Source organism: Canis lupus, chromosome 6 (genome assembly GCF_003254725.2).
Source record: "Canis lupus dingo isolate Sandy chromosome 6, ASM325472v2, whole genome shotgun sequence".
Taxonomy (NCBI): domain Eukaryota; kingdom Metazoa; phylum Chordata; class Mammalia; order Carnivora; family Canidae; genus Canis; species Canis lupus.
This window is the reverse complement of record NC_064248.1, coordinates 53,819,465-53,833,167: the sequence shown is the minus strand read 5'-3', so window position 1 is coordinate 53,833,167 and position 13,703 is coordinate 53,819,465.

The window sequence follows — 13,703 nt, the reverse complement described above, 5'->3', positions numbered from 1 at the left end:
TTTTCCAAGTTTTAGAAACAAGAGAAATGTTTTATTTAAAAAATGAAATAAAAATAAAGAAATCTTCAGTGATTCCCATATATAAAACAGGTAACAATGGAGTTGCAGTGGTCCAAGGTGATGGTGGAGTCCCAATAGTTTGTCACATATTGCTTTTTGCCTTACCCTGCTGCTCCTTACCCCTTCCTCCAGCTACTGCAGAGCTCTGAAGGATTTGAAGTGAATACTCCTGCCTCTCTTCCATCCACTTATTCTAACATTTGCTCTAGGAGGTATAGCTCATATGGAAAAGGGTTTAAACAGATATTTTAGGAATAGTTTATTTTTCTCTTCATAGTGAATTACTCTGGATTTCCCTTGATTACCATTTGAAATGGCATGACTTCTTTAAAATACTACAAATAACACCAAAATATAGTGGTTCTCCAAAGCATCCCTCCTATAGGTCTTTGTTTTCTTCCAGTCCACTTATTATTCTTATATCACATTTATTACTTTTCCCACCAATGCTGGGTGGGTGGGGAAAGGATCCATTTACTTCAGTACTAATTATTGCTCTATTTTCAATGTTGGGGGCAAGAGAATCATACAAAATATATATCCTAGGACCACATATAAGTAAAAAACAACTTAGGGCTATTTTTAGACTAGCCTTTTTGGAGAACTGGGATTATAATACTTTAAAGTCATCTATACTTCAAACTCAGAAGAAAAGACAAAACACTTTATATAAAGACAATAAATAATGAAATAAAATGGATTTCGAGTCCATTCCATTGGTGAAAGACAGGAGGAAGGGGGCACCTTCGTATTGTAGTTGGTTGAGCCTCGGGCTCTTGGTTTTAGCTGAGGTCCTGATCTTAGGCTCCTGAGATCCATTCGATCATTGTGTTCCCACTAGCTCAGCTGGTCACATTAGGGCGAGATTGGGGTGATGCTGACCATCAGATGAGGGAGGGCCACCCACAAAAGAGACCCTGGATGGAGTCCCAGAGGTGGAAGCAGGCCAGCCATCCTCTTCTCTCCTGCTGCATGCACTCCACACATGCACTCCTTTCTCCCTCCTGTTCCTTCCCTGCCCTCCTGCTTTCTTCCTGCATTTTTTAACCTTTATTTCTGAGAGAGAGAGAGAGAGAGTAAGAGAGAGAGAGAGAGCATGAGAGGAGGAAGGGCAGGTGGAGAGGAAATCAAGCAGACTCCAACTGAGCACAGAGCCCCACACAACCCATACCATGTCTACAACTTGGCTCCAGCTCTTCTTTATCCCTGCCTCTCTCGGCTTCTTATGAGGTGCTTTCTGGAAAAATTCCTGTATCTTCCTGAGAGTCCCTGCTCCGAATCGACTCCCTGCATTCAAGGAAAATCACTGTGCTGTGGTGCTTTTATTCTTTTTGAGAAATATTTTCCATGCATACAGGAGAAAAGTAAAGATTAATATGGTTTGTTCTTTCTTGAGGTTTTAATTTTCTTTGAAAATTTTTGTGAGAAAGGACTTTCTTTTTAAAATTAAGAACTAGGCTCTGGTGGAGAAGTGATTTTCTATCATAGCGTTTCTTAAACTAAGTCATTTCTACACCTCTTTCATGACTTTGCTATGCCTGAATACCATCTGTGGTATCTTTTTCAACATTTTTCTTTAAATCAATTTAAAAGTCAATAATTTTAAGTAATAGAGTTGGTGAAATCAAGAGCTTGATGTGATGTTATATTTTAAAAAGCAGATAACAATGAAAATATTTGGATATGAGGCAATTAAAATTATCCCCCCAGTGGCAAATGTTCAACCATTTGGGAAATACCATTCATTCTAGTGAATGGTCTGCTTCTAGCTTATGACTTTGAATATAAACTTAGGGTCTGGCATAATATTCTACAGCAAGAAGAAAATGAAATGGTAAAGCTGGTAGATTGGGAGGTTGCCAGGAGCCTATAGGTCACAGTATAAAATTTATTAAGATCCTGGAATTTTTTTCAATATAAATAAAATGTATGTGTATTGAACATAAATAAAATATACACATGTATATGTATTTTTCAACTCGTACCCTAGTTTTGAGTGATAAAGTCATTCCAAGTCTGTGGCACAGAAGGTGACTAAGCACGAGAGCATCGTTTAGGTAAATTTCCTTGTTAGTTTCAGCCAGTCAAGTAGCAGCGCATTGTCCCAAAGGTGGTGTGATGGCCCTCTCATTGTCCTGTATCTGTTATTCCATAAATAGACAGGGTTTCTGTAATTTTTTTAAAAAAATCATATTACTAAAAAAAAATCATATTACTTATTAATACTCGCAATCAATGGGACACCTTCATAATTTCTCAGGAAAGAGATACAATAAGGTTAAATTTTTCTGTTTGCCATAGAATTTCCCTTTCTGATTCCAGGGCAAATAGAACAAAGGATCGTTTTTTTATAATTTTTTTTTTCCAAGAGTATGTTCTGGTGTCTCATTATTTTGAGATTGCTGTGAAACCTAGGATCAAAAACATAGAAAGGTATAGTTAATTGTGTACTTCATAGTAATAGCGTTTTTTTCCTGTTCATGTGTCTTTTCACACGCATTTTTTTCTTCTGAGAAAGACTGAATGGAGTAATTTTCTCCCTTTTCTCTCTTTTTCAAAACTATCGATGTGATACAATGCATGTTATATAATAATCACAGTTGTCATGACTTTGGGAAGCAGGGTTTCAAGTACACATGCTGTACAAAGTATTTTATGAAAATTTTGATTCTCATGTTTGAGGATAATAAAAGGATTCCTTTGCTTCTTAGAAAGAAACCCCGAAAACAAACGAACAAACGGACTCAGTGCTCGGACACCTAGCCGAGCGTGCGTCTGGGAAGAATGACATGCCTTCAGCATGAAGTAGCTACAAGGAAAAGACATGTAATTAAGGAGGGGAAAAAAAATCAGAAACCAGAGCCATTAAAGAGACTGTGATATGAGGAACACATTGTACAGGAGATGTGACCACAGATCTCAGATCTGAAAGCTGAAAGGAAATGAAACTAGTTAAAATTCCACTTGCTCCTTCACTCCACAAGAGAAATAACATTCCTGTTCGATGCCACTTGCCACTTCAGTTTTAGAAACAATTAAAAGATGCAAATATTTGTGGATTGCTGAGTGTGTTGTAATCCTGTTTTGAAAACAAACAGTGCCTCGTACCTCAGGTTCTCATTGCTGGTTGTGTCGGGATTCAGGGGTTAGAGCAAACCCTTCGGAATGAGTTCACCACTGCTACTCAGACAAAGGGATGCAACTCTGAGGCTGTGTTCTGTTCGCCTGCAAGCTGTTGCCTATGCCAAATGAGCATTTTAAAAACCATTCAAATTAAGTCGAAAATTTGTAATTATATTTTCCCTTTTAATTGTAACTTATGCAAATGTTATATTCCAGCTGTACAAATAATTTTCGCTTCAGACTACAACATCCACATTACATCTAGCATGTAACACCCTGATACAAGATTCTTCGCAAGCTGTAGTTGCAGATTTAGAAGGCTGGAGTTGGCGCTGTTAGTTATGGCTTTCATTGCTGCTACCCTGCAGTTAAGTATAGATTGCAAAGTGGCAATAGAGAAGAGAGACACCTTTGCTATAATTTGCTGGAGACAATTTATGAATAGAGCACGGAGAGAGAGAGAATAGGAAGGCAAACAAACAAACAAAAAAGCACCAAGTCTAAGAAACCTGGATGTTTGGTAAGTGGATATTGTATCCTTGCTGTAATGGATGAATCGGGCTTGCAGCACATTAGTTACAGGAAGAGGCTGCCTGTGACTCATTTGTTAATTGTCATGCATTTTAAACCACTTAGTGCAAACAGAAATTGAATATTTTCCATTTTCAATGGAAATTTCACTTGGGGAAATCATGTACAGAACCATTAAAATTTTTAACCGAGAGTGAAAGAAGCGTGGATTGTTTTAAGCACACACACACCCCCACACCCACCCATACACACACAAACACACATATGGGATCACACATATGTGAGAAATAAAAAAGAAAAATTCCCCCCAAATGCAGCATACTGTTCTGATTACTGAAGTGATTTCTTTACATAAGTTTGGGAAGGTTTTCATCTTCTTGGTGGGCAAACATGTAGAACCTTGATTTACTTCAATCCAGTTGACCATTGATCAGTTTCTGTGTTTAACTGTTCTGGAAGCAATGGAAGAGATGGAAGAAGGAAATTTTCTTCACATCCTCAAGTTATTCACAACCTCGTTGATAAACAAGGAAAACTCATGAAATGAGATGGACTATAATAAACGATACTGTGTGTTTAGAGAACTAGTGGAGAGATCAACACTTCATTTCTCAGTGGGGCAAACAGCTCTGGTGTGGCTTAGTGATTTGTTCAAGGTCGCATCTAATCGTCGTGAAAACATGTTTCAAACTTAGGTCTAACTTCTGTGTCCTTTGTTACTGTTTTTTTTCCATCATTAAGGCATCTGTTAATTGAAAGCTGTACAACTAAAGAATCTATTTGCTAAATATGGGTCCTTCCTATACTTGCCCATGAAATGAGCTTCGACTCAGTTGGAAATAGTATAGGTTTTAAAATACTTTCAGAGGTCCTAGATAGAGATTGGAAGGTTTTGTTGATCTCTAATTAGCTCTGATTGTTAAGATTGATTTTTAAACTGGGAAAATCCAAGATAAAGATCCCATAGCCCTGAAAAGTATGCTGTAAATCCATACGCTTTAGGTCAAAGAGCAAATGATTAAAAGTCCTAATTGATTCTTGTGTAAAAGGGCAGTGCAAGGAAATGATAAAAAAGAATGTCCATGAACAAAAACCCTGGTTGTGTGTATCATTAGCCTGGGAATGTTAGTGGCTTAAGCCTCATTATTACTGCTCTTGGCACAGTCTCTTATAGAGGCAGCTGTGATGATGGCTATACCTTACTTGTGTAAAGCCTGGGGACTAATGTCTACAAAAAGGGCTGGTGATGTGTTGATGGGTTGGTGTGTTGCATGGTGTGTTACCTGCATACTATAGGCAAGTATGGATATGCTTAATTCTTTATACACTGATTTGTCATTCAACAGGTCATGTATTTACTGAAACATCCATCATGCATTTATGAGGCAGGTACCACGTGGCAGGCAATACTATGTTTAACACTGGGAATACCGACTGGCAAAGTAAAAATTAAATAATTATTTAATGAATATCCTCTACATGTAAGCTGCAGTCTGCTGGAACCAGAAATTCTTGACATCTGGTCTCGGCTCTCATCCAGAAAGTCAGTTGTGCTGCCCATGTCCAAAGCCAGGTTAGTATTCCTAGATCTCTCAGCATCTCCCATCTAGTCAAACTGAGTGTAGATCCATAGATGTAAACTCTTCCTCTTGCCCTTACCAGAAGAGTAGTTTTCACGCCTAATCTACTGAAGAGATCCAGCATCTTCTGTAGTAGAATTGTGTGTAAAAGCATGGACTTCAGAGTTAGATGTATATGGCTGGTTCCACTACTCACAAGATGAATGTCCTTACCATATATTTAGTTTTTGCATCAGTAAAATGAGTGTAATCTGGAAAGTTTGCAGTGAGGATTAAGTTTAAATAAAGTAATGCTTGACACTTAATAAGGCCTGACAAATGGCGGCTAACCAGTAGCATTTTGCTAACATTTATTCTTCTCTCAATATTCATTTCCATTTGCAAGTGATGTCTCTCGCCTGCCATGTATTAGTTTCATGTGCCCATGACATTTTGCTGTGTGAGTAGTAACTTAGACATCTGGAGTTTGCCAGAATTTTCTGGCTCCCTTTGACTACTTTGATGGGCTGCTAATTGCTTGATTTTCTAGTGGTAATCATGAGTGGGGCTGCTGAGCTCATCTATGTATACTTTCTGGAGGGCATCTGGAAGTGCAACCTAGAAGAATGCTAACTTATGCGGGCTTCCTTCCATAGGATTACAGTGATTTCTGGGATGTAAATTGCTTCAGAGTTCCTAGGTCTGTTCTCCCCCTCCTCTCCCCAACCTTCATTTTCTACTTTCGTTTCTCTCTCTTTTCCTCCTCTTTCCATCTAGTCTTTGAGACATTTACAAATACACATTAACTCCACAGTTTCTGACTAGGGCATTATCTTTATTAACGTTTGCAATTTGTGTAGATTATAGATCTTTCATGACCCGCAATGCCCCAGGATATGCCACTGCCATTTATTTGTATAGTCTTCTACTTTGATGAAATGCAGATAAATTGAAAAATCTGCCAAGAATCATTGTCCTCAGGATATTGGGAAACAAGCACTTCCATAGTTAATTGTGTGTGTGTGTTTAATCGTGGCCTAATAAATTGGTTTTTCTTTTTTATGCCTTTACATTCGCTCTCAGAAAAATCTCAGAATATTAACATTTTTTGCTTTGCATGTGGCCAACTGTTTATCCTCAGAGTACATGCCAAACTGGGGAGAGCAAACAATAAAATCAGGTGGAGGAGGCAGAGATTTTTTGTAAGTAGGAAGTAGGAGAAATTCTTTTCCTTTAAGCCTTGAAACCCTATGAGCTGAGGTAAGGAAAATTCACAAGCATTGTGATAGCAGCCCAGTGGACTAGGATTCACAACATGTTTTCCCCATCTTGCTAACTTTTTTTTTTTTTTTTCTGGGCAAGAGGTCTCTATCTAGAGCTTCTCAGTCTTTAGGGCACATAAGAATCACTGGAGAGGCTATTAAACATGCTGAGTCCCAAAGATTCTGAATCATTGGATGAATTGGGGCCTGGCAGCCTGTATCTAAAACCATGATGATGCACGGGGTCTGCTTTACTCTTTCCTTTGGTTTCTAATCTTGGCTCTGCCCATTTTTGCAGGCTTGGCTAAGAAGCCCTGTGCAAGAGGAGGTGCCTGGCAAAACAGATGCAGCCGTGTCAGAGCTGTTTATTCAGAGCTCCCAGCACTGCCTAATGCACAGTGCCATCAGGTTGTTGCTCAGGGAGACACCTATGATTCCATTAATTATTTAGGGATCCAAAGTAGCCACCATTAATGAATTTGAATGTATTACAATGATCCTAATCAGAGTAACAGATGCAAAATGACAATATGATACACACAATTTTCCCCCAGCGAGTTACACACTATTAAGGTCTGTTGCAGTCAATGAATCCAGATGCTTCCACACTCTTACTGACCATGAAAGATCCTGGTTTCATTACATGAGAGAAAATAAGTTCATCCTGTCATCTTGCAGCGTTAAAGCGGGATCCAATTCAGCAGCTGGTAAGGCATCATAAGTTGGTTTGCAATAATCCTGCTTCCATTTCAGGATTGACTGAGTGGAGGAATTCTATTGCATCTGGGCTTATCATTCCCTTTACATTATTTTTATGCTTTCCCAGATGAGATGGTTTACTCTAGCTAAGAACGCCTCCGATGGACTAAACAAGTTTTATACACATACTGAGTGAGAAAAAAGTGAACTATTTTTATCGAGGGTAAATTCATTAAAATCAGAGTAACAAAACCAAAGTCAACTGTGATAAAATGGGAAGCATAAAGCTTCTCAAGAGTATCTCTCGAATAATGTTGTCAGACTTCTGGTGTGCATGAGGCTGTGCATGACAGCACTTCCCCCCTTCTTGTCTTAGGGATCATACAAAAGGAAAAGAAAAAAAACAGAAAAGGAAGAGCCTCTGTCGTTTTCAACCAGGAGACAAATATAAACCACAGACTCTGCAACACCTGTGAGAACTGCCAAGAGAAGCTGAAACTGTGTAGTAGCTGTGGAGGACGAAACAAAAAGAAGCACCCCAGATGGTGGTGAGACATCCCAGGGATGGCGAATGCAGGGAATGCCAGCATAAATACTCTTCCTGAAGGGGGAGGGCTCTCTTGAAGTGCTAATGTTAACAAAATTGTTCAGGAATTCAGGTTAGCAGGGCTGGTGCTGGAGTGCTTCTCTCCTGCTTTGGCTCCAAGAAATATAGTCAAGGGCTGAACAAAGAATCCAAAGACACGAGACGTATGTGCTTGCAATAGCCTAGTTCTAGGGCAGCAGAGAAGGAGAATGAAGCCTGGAAGGTCACCATGGCCCCTCCCCAGTAAAAGATCCTCTTGAAAATAGTTGATTTGGGAAATTATAACTCATTCACTGATGATAAGTTAAAGAAAAAGGCATTGGTAGGAAGATCCTAGAATGAAAAAACATGGGAAAAAGCAACAAAACTAACCAGCAGATGGAGAGCACTCCCAAGTAGATAAAAATCTTGTCCTAACAATTTTCCATGAATTAAAATTTAAAAAAATACTCAATGAAGCAATTACCCTGATGAATGAAGACCACAAAGCAGAAATAGAAGAACACAGAAGGGAGATGGGGAGTCAATGGAAAACATGAAAGATGAGCTGAAATGCAGAATTACTTTGCTGAGTCCTCATGGGTAATAACTGACAAATTATTTTATTTAAAGCTGAGAGAGAAAGTAACAAAGGTGAAATGCTTATTTAGCAGTACAAAGGTAACAAACAGAAAAATAATAATATACCATGGGGGGGGCGGGGAGACAGAAATGAGGAGTCGGACAAAGAAAGAAATTAAAAACAGCAGAGGTGACTTATCTGGAGGCCTCATCTGAATGGCTGGGGACTGGAAACATCTGGGAGATTCTTTACTCACATGGTTGGTTCATGGGCTGATATGATCCAAGGCTGGGTTCAGCTGGGACTTGACCAGAGCCCCAAGGTGTGATATCTCCACGTTGCCTGAGCTTGCTAACAGCATGGCAACTTCAGGATCACCAGACTTCTTACATTGGCAATCCAAGAGCAAATGTTCCCAGAAACAGGAGAAAGCTGCACAGCCCTTTATGAGCCAGCCCCAGAGTCACGTAGCATCACTTCTGGTGTGACGTAGCCACAGGCCCACCCAGGCTCAAGAACGGAGGCACAGACCTCACTTCTCTAGAGGAAGGAGTGTCAAAGAATTTGTGCTCACATTTTAAATCTGCTACAGTGTTAGAGGGTTCAAATTTCAGTCTAAAAAAGCAGTTATGGATATTTGTGTACTCAATAATATAGGAAAAAATTAATACTTCCTTAATGTGATAAAATATATTTGGCTCAGTAGAAATTCCAGAATCAAGTTGAATGGCAAATAATAGATTCATTCCTTTTAAGTACAAGAAAAAGTTAAGAACGTCTGCTATTGTTAATATTACTTGACATTACTTGTGAAGTACTAGCCAAAGCAGGTCCCTGAAAGGGAGGATATAAAGCTACCATTATTTGTAGATAATATATAATATTTTACCTGGATTTCCCAAGAGAATTAATTGAACCCCCCCCCCCCAAATAGAGAATTCAGTAATTAGTGGGAACATAACTAGTACAAAGAAATTAATAGCTGTCATATACAAACAGAAGATAGGATGGAAAAATTACCCTATATAATAGCAACTCATAATACTAAATACCTAAGAATACATGTTAAAATGATCTATTTAAACAATAATAAACATTACAACAAACTTTATTTTTTTTTGAAGATTTTACTTATTCATGAGAGACACACAGAGAGAGAGAGAGAGGCAGAGACACAGGCAGAGGGAGAAGCAGGCTCCATGCAGGGAGCCCGACGTGGGACTTGATCTCGGGGTTCCAGGATCACATCCTGGGTGGAAGGCAGCGCTAAACCACTGAGCCATCCGGGCTGCCCTACAACAAACTTTAAAACACTCCTCAGGAACTCAAAACAAGTCTGCTGGAAAACCTTAACAAGTTGATAGAAACACTTAATATCATAAAGATGTCATTTTTGTCTAAGTTAATTCTAATCAAAATAAGAATTTTGTTTTTGAAACTAGATAGTTCAATTTCAAAGTTCACACTAAAAATTAAGAATAGCCAACAAAACTCTGAGAAGGAAGAACAATAGTGGTGGTGGTAGGAGGGAAACGAGACAGGTGCTGCCATATAGCAAAACATATTTTAAAGCCTAAGTAGATGAAACAGTGTGGTAGGTAAATGAATAGAAATAGATTAATGAAACAAAGCAGACCCCAATATGTATGAGAATTATTCAAAAATTAGTGTTGGGCCAGCTGTATAGATATCTGAAAAAAAAGTTAGATTTTTCTCAACCATTCTGGTGGAATACATTCCAAATGGATAAAAAATTTAAGTTAGGAAAGGAAGTCTTGACAGTACTAGAAGAAAAGATGAGGACAAAGGGAAATCCCTTAAGTTCTTAGAACAGAAAATCTTTCTGATTATAACATGAAATCTAAAAGAAAAGCATGATAAATTTGACTACACTAAAAAAAACTTTTGCACGTATAAAACAACATAATCAGGGTCAAAAGACAACAGAAGTTGCAAAATTTTTCAACTTCTAAAGGATTAATCACTCTTATATATGAGTAAGAAATGGGTAAGAAACAGGCCAATGATATAGTCAAAAATGGAAAAAGGATATATGTAGACTACAGAAAAAGAAATCCCAATGGCTCTTCAATATATAAAAACATTCTAGAATTTGTGCACGGAAAAATGCAAATTAAATCTGCTCTGAGATGACATTTTTAAACCTATCAGACTGGCAAAAATCCATATGTTTGATGACACACCATGTTGATGAAGTCGTAGGGAATCTCATCAATTGCTGGTGTTAGATGAATACAAATGTAATTTCTATTTGATTCTCATCTCAATGGCCAAGAAAAGAAACTCTATACTTTTCTCTTGATTTATTTATTTATTTTTTTAGTATTTTGAAGCCAGTTAAATTCTCAAGTTTTTATTAGCTCTTCTGTATTATGACAAATTGCTAACTTAGTCCTTAATACCAGAGTTGATTAAAACCCTAGACAGTGGAGTAAATATGACCTTTGCAAGTTCCTTAACTACTCTGGCTTCAGTTTCCTCATTTAGGAAATGGACATGGTAACCACTTTGTAAGTTTGTATTGAGAATTAGCAAGAGTTTTGACACACAATAAGGATGAAATGAATACTAGCTAATAATATTATTTTTTATATGTATGTATATATTTTTTTGAAGTTCGATTTGCCAAGTCGGTTATATAGTATAATACCAAGTGCTCATCCCATCAAGTGCCCGCCTTAGTGCCCGTCACCCAGTCACCCCATCCCCCCGCCCACCTCCCCTTCCACTTGTTCATTTCCCAGAGTTAGGAGTCTCTTATTTCAAACCGTGTATAGACACGAAAGAGTGAAGTTTTTTGAGGGGGGCAGGGTTTGAAATCTTACCAAAAATACCACTTAGAAGAGTTTTTTATTAATATAGACAAAGCTTTTTAAAAAGTTATTATATAAAAATTTTATGTGTAGTAATCCTCATATTTAAACAGCTATGGTAGAAAACATATGGAATGATAAAAATATTATTCTACTCCTCCTTAGCTGCCATTCTACCAATGGGTTATGTTGTGACTGGATAGACTAGAGGAAATGAATATTTTTCTATTAGATACCTTTTCTCTCTACCATTTTCAATCTCATCCTCTTCTCTCTTCCCCTTTGGTCAAAAAAATCAATGTTCATGTCTTCCATGCCTTGGACAATATCCTCCCTTCTTCTCATTGTCTCATGGAGCTGTCTTTCTTTCCGACCTCACAAGCAAACTTTTTGGTAGAGTGTACTACCTTTGCCACAGGACCATCCCCTTATTTCTTGCTGCCCACTTTCTAGATCTCCTCTTCACACTCCAACTGCATCTGTGGACTCTCAGGACACAACCACCCAGTGACCGAATCAAAAACTCTTGGGGTTATCTTTATTCCAGATTACACCTGGAGTTAGCAGTTGATTATCCTTCTTTTGGTGCACACTTCATTGTCCTACTTCTCCCACCCTACTGCCCACTTCTTTCCAGTCTTTTTCTGGCTTTGCTTTCTTTTCATTTCTCATTCATCAGCCTATGCACATCCCAAAGTTTGCTCCTTATCTTTCTGTTCTTTTTGCCATTTTTTTCCTCAGAGATTTTACTCAGTCTCATCATTTCAACCCCTGAAACACTATAGAATATTCTCCACAAGAAATCAGCCTCTCTCTCCAAAACTATAAACCCTCCAAGTTAGAGGCAGGGAGAAGCACTTAAAAAACTTTCTTTCTTTTTAAGATTTTATTTATTTCTTTGACAGGGAGAGAGAAAGAGCACAAGCAGAGGGAGAGGTAGGCAGAGGGAGAAGGAGAAACAGACTCCCTGCTGAGCAGAGAGCCCGATGCAGGGCTCCTAGGACCCTGGAATCATGGCCTGAGCTGAAGGCAGATACTTAATCAACTGAGCCACCCTGGCACCCAAAAGGCAACTTTCTTTTGAGGTAGGGTAGATGTATACCTGTCCCTGACTCTTGTTCCTCTTTCCCGGTCTTTCTTCTCTTAAGTTTTCTCTAAATGTTTTCTTCTTCTTTAATCATATCCATAACTGGGTTTTTCCATGATAGGGGGAATTTTCAAGAAAAGATATTTGCAAAATTCCAAAAAGAAAAAAAAAAGAGAAAAATTATAGAAACTTTGTATGGCATAAGAAAAATCAATTTTAAAAGGACAAATTTCCCAATTTGATATTATATAAAAGAAGTATAGCCTTATTCAGATAGCTAGCCTTGGTTGAGATGGTGAGAACTGGCATTAAGACAGGAGAGAGGAGGGATCCCTGAGTGGCTCAGCGGTTTGGCGCCTGCCTTTGGCCCAGGGCGCGATCCTGGAGACCCGGGATAGAATCCCACGTCGGGCTCCCGGTGCATGGAGCCTGCTTCTCCCTCTGCCTATGTCTCTGCCTCTCTCTCTCTTTCATGAATAAATAAATAAAATATTAAAAAAAAAAAAAAGACAGGAGAGAGGAAATAGCGAAGTAAGGGTGGGTTTGTGAGCTCTCTGTTGGGAGCAAAGCAAGGCTGTGATTGATTTGCTATGCCAGTGAGGGCAAAGGAGGAGTTGAAGGTGACTCCAACGTGACTCACTTGGGCAACTAAGTGAATGGTGATGATATTAATCAAAATGCAGGCCACGGTAAAAGCAACTCACTCTGCAGGGAGGACAATGCATTTGATTTAGGACATCTAGAGCTTAGGCTATCAGAAAGGTCTTTAGAAATATGAGTCTAGGGGTGATGTTACTAAAATATGTTTTTTAATTTTTTCCTTCTTGGGAGTAGAAGATCTCATTCATTTTCATAGCTTCAACTATTGTCTACTTGATGGTGATTCCTGTGGCAGTCATTAGCGCTGATTGTCCAATATTTGGGTTTCTGCTTCCCAGACATATGGAAGGATGCCCTTGTAGCTTTTTTGAAATTAGTTGTGATCATGTGGCTTGCTTTGCTAATAAAATCCAAGAAGTGACATGTGTAACTTCAGTGTGGAAACTTAAGAGACAATATGTTATTTTCCACATTTTCTCCTCAGTGCAAAGGGATGTTGAAAATACTTTCCAAGGCATAGCCTTCCTCAGCCAGGGGCCCTAGTGAGTATGACACAGAATGCTTGGGCATGTTGTGATTTTGGAAAATAAACCTTTGTGATTATAAACTGGCTGTTTGTTACCACACTGCAGCCTACCATTCCAACTAATAAAATTCCTAAATCTTTATCTCCAACCACTCCTCTACTCAGTGATCATAAATCTACTAATTTTTCAGAGCAGACCTCGTTTTTTATCCTTTCAAAAAGGGTCAGTTACGAAATGTAAAAGTGGATGTGACTTGCTTTTTATATACCTTTA